Source organism: Opisthocomus hoazin, chromosome 4 (assembly GCF_030867145.1).
Source record: "Opisthocomus hoazin isolate bOpiHoa1 chromosome 4, bOpiHoa1.hap1, whole genome shotgun sequence".
Taxonomy (NCBI): Eukaryota; Metazoa; Chordata; class Aves; order Opisthocomiformes; family Opisthocomidae; genus Opisthocomus; species Opisthocomus hoazin.
In genome coordinates, this window is record NC_134417.1 from 1,426,522 (window position 1) to 1,436,167 (window position 9,646).

Below are 9,646 nucleotides of genomic sequence, written 5' to 3' on the forward strand. Positions count from 1 at the left end.
GCAGCAGGAAGAGCTCTGCGGCTTGTGGGGAGATGTGGGGATTTCCACGCTCCTAGAAGACGTGGCTGTTCGGGTCATGTTGCCAAACCTGGCAGCTGTTTCCGGATGGCTCCGCTCTGCAAAGGAGCGGCCGAAATGCCAGTGCAGAGCTCGCTGCTCACACTCACGCTGCAGTGACCTGATCGTACCGTTGCTGGTCTGATCTGCTCCCTCTTGGCTGGGAGTTCTCAGTTGCCTTTATGGTCTACAGGATCATTTGTCTGTCTCGCTTCTGGACACCTGCATTTCCCAACTGTGGCAGGGGTCCTGACGCCGGTGCCTTTGCTCTACCACATCCACTTGTCTGCCACAGGAGTGTCACACAGGGAAAGTCTGCAGACTCAGGAAAGTCCTGGAGCAGAGAGCCGAGTGAGTGGCCTTGCAGGAGGCCCCAGCTTTGCTGGAGTTTATTCCTATCTACACGCCGAGTTAGATAGCCCTGCCAAGAATTAATTAAAGATGTTCTGCGCAAGGAAAGAAAAGAGTGCTTTGTAGCACAGCAAACTGTGCCAACTCTTGTGGAGGCTGAAAAGAAAAATATTATGAAAGCAGAACCTATTCCATCTTTGGAAAGCTTTAATCCTGTTTAGTATTCCCAAGGCCTGCAGGAGGGGTCCCCACATCAGCCAGACCCTGCCAGCACCTCTGCCCTGCTTGCCAGGGCAGCTGCCGGTGGGAGAAGGCTCTTCCCTCTCTGGGCAGAGTCCCTCGGTGCCACCTGAAAAGCCACACCACGCTTTCCCCTTCGCTGCCCGGTCTGTAAATCCAAATAAACTGAGAGAAGCACTGGCATATGCTAATACACACACAAAACAGCCATTAGCTGTAATTATTTAATCAGCATAAAGCTACTTCTGTGCACATCCATCAGTACCTCTTTGCTTTGGCAGTCGATAAGGGAGGTGTGGTTCCAGGTGGGAGGTGAGATAACATGTTTTGGATGAGGACAAAGAAAAACAACAATCCTGACACAGCCGCATCCAGCAGCTCTCCTCTGGAGGAACTGATGGTGCTGTAGAAGGACGACAAGGTCACGGAGGTTATCAGGTTCAGGCTCCCTCAGGTCACACCACGGTCTGCTACAGCAGTGGATGATCTTAGGAGGATTCACTAACTGTTAAGGCTCACACTGACGTACATCTTTACACCTTTACTGTTCTTATTCTGTCTTTTGAAGCTTGGAGTTACCCACTTCCAGGGTCTGGAGGATCACAGGTCTCAGCGTGACAGCCTTCCAGCAATTACAGGCTCTCAACTTCATTCGTATCAAAGTTTTCTATTTGCTAAAGCACAGACTGGAGATGGAAGTAGATTCTCAGGGTTTCTGTGCTAAAGGAGGCCTAGGAAATTATAAAGAGAGGATGAGAATTAGCATTTAAAACAGTCATATCAGGGGATACAGCTAAGAGACACGGTTTTAAATGTTAACTTTAACCCATTTTCTACGAAGGCTTCTGTTGCTGTGCATGACTGCTTCCCCCCATTTGGTCTGTCTGCTTTAAATACAGCACTGGACTAGAGAAGTACTGATGAGTTGGATCTGGCATCATAATTCAGAAGCTGTTGGTGAGGAGAGCACTGCTGCAGTTGCTCAGAGGACTGCACGTGGTGGGTTTGGTGTGCCCAGCAGCACCTCATCCTCTGCGGCCGGCCAGAAAGCACACTGTGTACTGCCTTGCAGCATTTGTAACACGCTGCAAGCACATCAATTCCATCTCCTCCTTTCTTTTTGCTCCAGGGCCCCTTGCCTTTTTTTGTTTTTTTTCCAGACTCCATGCAGAAGGCAGTTGAAGTAAGAGCACTCGATGCCCGGCACGAGCGCTGGTGTGGGTCAGCCAGCAGAGCCCTCCACTCGTAGTTGCTGCCCTGCAGGCTGCTTCGCTGCTGAGCAGTAACCAGAGATGTGGTGCCCAAACGCAAACTTGGCCCAGCAGCAACTGCATTTCGGTAGATACTATAGCACTTAACAGGGCAGTCCAATGTTTGAATTTCTACTCATATTGGCAAGGAATTTGCTGTTGTACTCTTTTTTTTTTGAGAAAGGCTCGTTAGTTCAAAACACTGCTATGTTTGCTGGCAGCAAGTTCTTCAGGTACCTTATTCTGAAGTTTGCCAGAGGTTTATTAGATGAGGCCATTGACTCATAAGAGCTTTGCTCTGTTACAGAAGAGGCTGATGGTAATGAGCTTACCCCAGCACCGGTCCCAGGAGGATCTGATCAATATGCACTCTTTGCAGATGGCTCTCAAAGCCAGAAAATCCCACATACATCAGCCAGCTCTGTCAGAGGCAGAAATCAGTCGGAGCTTTGAGGACATTCCCTTGCGAATGGGGGAATGCAGCCTGGGCAGCGCAGTTGTTTGTGTGACTTGCTCCCTGCCGGGGAGCAGTCCTGGAGCTGCCAGCCCTGCGAGCCTGCCGCCGGGTGGGCCCATTGCTAATGGGCTGTTTCACACAGAGCCAGCCCCTACGGAGCAGTTCAGCTCTCCTCGTTGATTAACTAGAAACAAAGGTAAAGGAATAAGAAAAAGCAACTTTACAGATGCCTCTGTTTCCTCAATAGCTACATTAGACTGATATTACACAAAGAAAATTCTATAATCCTCCAGGCACTGAAAAAACCCGTATGTTGTTTTAAACAAACAGAATTATTTCCTTTTTAACCAACAGGCAAAAGCACATGCATGCTGAGCACTGCAATAACTTATTTAAAAAATAAATGGCACTTACAGCTGCATCTGAAGTGCTTTGTGCTTGGCTTGAGCAGACAAAGTGTTCTCTGTAGGGCTACAACACTTCTGCACATCAGAAGCAACAAACAGCAGTGATATATAGACCATCCCAGGGAAACACAGTTGTTTATTTCCTCCAGCACTTTGGTCCAAATAGCACAGGTCAAAAGGAGATTCACATGACTAGAATGTGCTTTCCTCAGGTGTGAATTGCCCTAGATCTTTCAGGCATTCAACAGCTTCATCTTTTTTCCTTCGAGCTCTGCTCCGCTTTTTGTGAATGCAGAAGCTCCAGAATTCTCTGGTGATGCTGGATGACCTAGGATGGTAAAGCCCAGGACAGAGAAGGAAGAATCAGGTGAGGGCCTCACAGTACCAAGCAGCTGAATAACAAAATGGCCAGTAAATGTAAAATGAGGTACCTGGATAAGTGTCTCTAACTTTTAAGGCCTGTGGTGTCTGAGCATTCCTGCTCAGAACCTAGACTTGCAGCTACAATAGACAGTTCTAGTAAAATGTTCAGTGCTCAGTCACAGACAAAAAGGCAAATCAAATAGGAAGAGGGGAAAGAAATGACAAGGCATTGCCATGCCATCATGCCACAGTTGCTCGCATTTTGGATATTGCGTGCATTTTCGGTTTCACCATCACAGAAGGACAGGAGAGAACAAGAAAAGATACAGAAAGGGGCAAGGGGAGTTCACGGTCAGGGAGCAGCTAAAGCAGACTGGAACTCTTCAGGCCAGCAAAGGGATGGAGAGACCTTGGTTTCCACCAAGAAACATCAAATTAGCCTGGCAATGGCTTGTCCCAAACACAGTTAAGCTGTGGCATGTCTTGTCCTAATGAATTACCAACTACGCAGCCTGAGGGTGTCTGAGCCTGGGAGCAGAACGCAGCCAAGCAGCACTGCACCTCTGCGCTGTGCCTCCTTCCCCTCAGGCATCCTCTGCCCTTGGGCCAGGTGAGCTCCCAGCCTGGCCCTGCAGTTGTTCTTACTGTTTTGCTGAAATATTGCATATTTCCAGTTCTTGCAAACAGATATTTTTCCTGCCAGCAAGTGGCCTGATCAGCCTGATTATAGCAGTCCCTGGAGGCAGCTGAAGATAGACACAGCAGATGGATTTGGATCATTACAAAACAATTAACAGAATAACTGGAGTGCAATTAGAGATAGCCAAGTTAAAACAAACCACTTTCACATATACTAGAGCTAACTGTCAAGGTGAAGGTCAGATTTACAAGCCATAGGATTAAGGAGTAGCTCTACGCTTAAATAAATCAGACTTGAGAGCAAACAAGCAAGTCTCTCTGCCTACATGTACTTCAGCCTGTCATTTTAACTTCTGTCTGAAGAAAGGTTGTGTTTGTACATGCAGGCAGTTTCACCGGTGCTGGCAGACAGCAGGCAGGTGCAAAGCCAAGCCAGGGAGCAGCTCCACAGGCAGCAGGGCTACGCAGCCTGGCTCCCGACAAGATGCTCCCGCGGGTATCCCGGTGCCTCTCCCCAGGAACACCCGGGTACCCTTGGCTCCCGCACAGGCTCCAGCTGTCCCCCACTGTCCCTCCCCCTCCCAGTGCCAGGTACAAGGCTTGGCTTTGGCCAGGGTCCATGCAAGGCCGGCCCACCCGCTCACCCAGAGCAAGCAAAGAACAGCCACAGGCTGACTTCTCCCCTCCTACCACCACCGCCAGTAAATCTTCTCCCCTGTCCATCTGCAAGTTTTCAGATGGATTACAGGAACCTCACATCAGGACTGCCACCAGTGGGCTAGAGTTTGCTGGTGGTTTTGAACTATTTTTGCCATAGGCAAAATGGAATATTTGATCCAACAAGCCCACGTGATTGCCTACATCTGGTTTCCTCCAAAGGCAGGGCTGGCAATGCCTGCTAGCACCACAGAAGGTATGTCACCAAAAATCCCAGAGTAAAACCTCGTAACACCAATGTAGTGTTAAAAGGCAGGCATTCTTTATTGCAGCACTGGATGCACGGGGGATAATTCCACCAAACGTGCATAGCTCATACCTTTTCCGTGCAGTTTATATAGATCAAAAATATACATATTCATTAGGTTTCCCAATCCGCCTATACATATGCATAACCTATCACTTTCATATTAAAATCATTTCCAAGATGTCATTTCCATAGACTCCTCCCAACTGCGCTTGCACAGTGCCTCCTAGTGGTGGTCATCGGGGCTCCAAGATGAAGGCTCATCCTCTTCATCACAGTTTCTGCACAAACTCAGTTCTCTTCTGGCTCCCATCCACACAGTGGGGTCGTCTTGACCAGTTCTAGGCGACTTCCAGCCCCTATCAAAAACTGACCCCTGTGTATGGAGATGTAAGGCTCTGCTTCAGTTCATTCACACAAGAGATAGGTACTATAAATGCACCTGCAACTATTAGTTAATGCTATTTCTATTAAAAATCCCCTTCACTACTATTGTTTAACATTTAATGGTTACCTAGAGACTAGACCCTCTGTTCCTAGACCTAATATCCAGGTGGGTAGGGCTGTACAAGGGACATAGCAGCATTGTTCGTGTTTATGGTTAACTGACTCTGTCACCCTGGTTACAGGTACATCGCCTTGAGGAGCATTTACTTCCAAGCAGTTCTGCTGCAGGGAGAACGAGAGGCAGCAGCACCCAGGTCCTGGTAACAGAGCATCCAGGACTTGTCCTCTCTCTTCCTGCACCCACAGTAGGCCTGAGTTTGTTTCCAAAGCACCTTTTTTGATAAATTGGTCAGTTCTTTAGCCAGCTCAGCTGTTCACCACAGCCAGAGGCAAGCATGAGCTCAGCAGGGAATCTAGCAAACTGGTCACTGAGCCCTTTGAGAGCTCTCGAGAAAGTATACACTTTTCCCCTTGCCATTATGGTTAGATGTCTCATAGCAGTAACCTCCACCATTCTGCAGTATACTCGCAGTAAATTGCTTTTCAGGGTGATTGAATGCCCCAGCTACACTTAAGCTATGAAGCCATCAGCAGCTGTTTATTGTTTTCATTTCCCAAAGGCTGCCCAGAGCAGCTGCGGCTGCCCCCTCCCTGGCAGTGTTCAGGGCCAGGCTGGACAGGGCTTGGAGCACCCTGCTCTGGTGGAAGGCAGGGGGGCTGGAACAAGATGGTCTGTAAGGTCCCTTCCAACCCAAACCATTCTACGATTCTATAAAGAAGAGATGTTTCTTTAAATAGAAGTGCATCAAATATTTTGTTGTCAAACAATGTTAAGATTTTAGTAGGATGAACAGAAGCTTCTTTGCACACAGGGCCTCTTCTTCCATACTGCAATATTACCAGAGTTATACCTGGCCACAAGGAGCTCTGCCCTATGGACAATAAAATTGATTAATCAAGATTGATGAAGAGATGGGCTTCATTTACAAAAAATCCATCAAGGCAACCCGAGCAAGTTGCTAGTGTATTTGATACCAGCAATCGATGAGACTGTACCGTTGCAGCAGCTGCCAGACCAAGAGCCACACATGAAGGGCTGCACAGTGCCCTGCCGTGCTGGCAATGACCTGGCTGGCCAGAAGCAGAGCCTTGGCATGGGGAGACCACCCAGCTATCAAGAGACTGTTTCAAGCTGCAGATGGGGATGCCTACATTTGAGACTTCTACCAGAGGCAGCTTCTGTGAAGTTCAATGTGCTGATCTGGATGGTGCGACTGGGGAGTGAGTCGCACCATGTGCTCAGTGCTGGGATGCTGCTCAGCACTACAACCAGCACCCACCTCTTACCCCTCCCAGCACCTGGTGAAACAAGCTCCATTTGTGAAGGTTTAGCAAGTGCATTAGTGCACCGGGGAGGAAGTGCCTGCTGGCATAGGAACCAGGTGCACCAGGGAGCAGAGTGCCCCTCATACTGCTCCAGGACAAGGCTCGGACATTGGTGTTCTGTATTCTTTGTGGTCCTGCAAGAGAGGGAAGGATATCTTCGGTGAAGGCTACAGTATGGTCAGGATGTTACCACAGCTTTGAGCAGTCACCGTGCCTGGCCAGTGGCAGGAAAGGTCTCAAGAACTGCAAGAGTCCCAGTTTGGCTCAGCCCATAGCCTCATCTCTTGTGGGCCAGCCAGCGCCGTGGGAACCACAAACACCATGCTGCCCTTGCTGCAGCTTTGTACCCACCCTGCCATGCGGAGAGCTGGGTGCAACTCACCTGCAAGCACCATCAGCACTGGAGACTTCTACTCTGCTGGGCATTGAGGAGTAGACCTTCAGGGCACAGAGGAAGCACCACATCTGCAGTCAGGAACATGACCATGGAGATGTGGCCACCGTTTCTCTTTGCGCACCCGTGACTCCCCACAGCCCACCTATGCCGGTGCCATGGGAAGGATGGCCCATAGCTCAGCATCCCCGTTGGAGGGGCAGGGAGGACTCAGGAACACTCTTGTCCTGTGTTCCCTTGAGGTTAGCAAAGCAACCAAGGGTCAATGCAGTATTTAAAGCTCTAATTAAGCAATAAAAGCCAGTCCCTATTTCTAGTCAGTGCTGGCCCCATATCTTCTGCATGGAGTCTTCTGCTGTTCATGCAGTTGCAGAAGAGCTTCTTGTCACTCTTGAAACCCCAGCCAGTTCGCAGACCAAATGAGCTTCAGCTTTCCCAACATCACCTCTAAGCACCCAGGCAGGGTTTCCCAAGCCTGTAACCCTCTGTTTCTCCCTGCAGCCTCCTCCTGCACACCACCTTTTTACTATGAAACTCAGCCACAAGATCTCTGCCCTACCTAACCAAGCCAGTTGCCCAAAGCATATTTTACCAAGTATTTCAGCAGACTGCTTTGATGAATGAAGGTGCTATTACAGTTTCTTCCTACCCAAAAAGAAGCCAGGAGCACCTGACATCTTCTGTGCAGACACCATTCACCTTTATAGCAACAAGAAATAGAACAAAAAAACCCACTGCTACTTTCTCAGATGCCCTGCTCCTCCCAGTTGTGCCCCATCAGCCCTTATAGGAAGGCAGTACTGAGCTATCACTCACCCCAACCTGCTGTACATCAGCATCCTAAACATACAGGCAAGATCCACAGAGCAGGAGAAGATGTAGCTGAGCTGAAGACCAACACTCCTTCAACAGAGCTTAGACTAGGACTTATAGCCCTGGGCTGAGCTTAAATGGGCTCCTGGGCCCATGGGCAGGGGTGTGGGTGTTGGCTCCAGGTGAAGCTGCTTGGGGCCTTTAGGGTCTATTAGTGCCCTCAGGCCCCTGGCAATGTGTCTGTCTGTCAAAGGGAAAAGAAACAAACTACTGAAGTTTTTCCAAAGGAGGCAGTGGGAGAGTTGGGAGAGGAAGGGTGAAGGTCATCTGGCTGGCAAAGCCCCAAAGCATCCCTCAGCAAATGCAGACTCAGCTCCTGCTATTGCTAATGTCCTCCCATGTGATCTTGGAAAATCATGAAGCTACTTACATATCTATCAATACATTTAATCTATGCTTATATATATCTTTAAACCCTTTTAAAACATGCTGAACTTTAAAACTCCCCTTGGCTTGTGGCTCTTATAGTGCTGATGGGAACTCAGGACAGGAACAAAGGCTGAACATACTGCCTGGGGGCTGAATCAAGGTGATTTCTCGTCATTCCTCACCGTACTTCATACTGAATGGAGACACCTGTCAAGATCTCGATCACTTAGGCTCATTTCCCGATTCCTAGCCCAAGGCACGGGCTCCGCTGTAAACTGCGTGCTTCCCAGTGTTTGTACACCCCTGCCAGGCTCCACTTTCACCACGTCCAGCCTGGGGGAAGGCTGGCCACCAGCAGGTATCGCAAGGGTTACCCTAAACCACAAACCTCTTGTTTTCAGCTTGGCCAGCCTGCTTTTGATGCCCACTGAACAAGCTGCCAGAATATCCCTCACCCTTCGGATAAGATGTCCCTGCTGGCTACGCAGCTTTCCTTTCGCTTAGCCTAGGGGCAAAGGTCTTGTGTTTTCCTCCCTGGTCCCCAGTGTCTTTCCTCCCCTGATTACCCAAAACGCACAAACGGGAGACAACAGACTCCCACCACCTCCTCACGGCTCGAGCCAGCACGGTTCCTCATCCCTCGGAAGCTGTGGGGGAAGCCGGAGCCTGACGCTCGTCGTCGGCTCCTGGCCTCAAGACACTGCCAACACAATTCACCATCCCCACGGCTCACACCCCCCTTCCTCACCCCTCCGCTCGTCAGAACCAGCACCACCGCTCCACAGACGACTCCCACTCCTGTACCCTTGCCATCATCTCGCTAGCGTGAGCCCACCCTCACGTCAGCGCCTTTTCCCTTCGCTTGGAGTTAGGCACGCCTCTCCCTTTTGCTTGTTCTCACGTGCTGCTTAATGCTTTTGTCATCACACTGATGATAAAATGCCCATTTTCAGCTGCATGAAGCAAGAGGACCCAGAAAGATAGACTATAAATCCTTCAACGTATTTTTCACTCTGCCTGCGTGTGAGCTTGCTTGCATGTTTTTTTCTTCCCATCCAGAAGGGACACAGCTCTTCTTTTTCTATCAGCTCTGAAGCAGCTAATATTTTAAATATTGCTTATTAAAAAGAAAAAGCAAGTGCGGGTACATCAAACCTAGGGAGGCTCACACGGTGACATTGTCAGGCTGCCGTACAGCTCCGCAGGTGAGCATTTGCCTCTGATACAGCACTGCCTTCTTCTGAAGACCTCAAGATGCTCTGGAGACGTGAAGGGCTCAGCCCACGAGGTGCTGCCTGCTCTGCCCCGGCTCCAGCCCAGCGCTAGGCACATGCTTCACGTTGAGGGGAGGCAGGGCTGATCGCGGCGGGCCAGCCGGCACGCCTGGCGAGGGGCACGCGCTCGAGCTGCTCTGCTGGGCTGGGGCCAGGGAGCCCAGGGCCTGCGGGG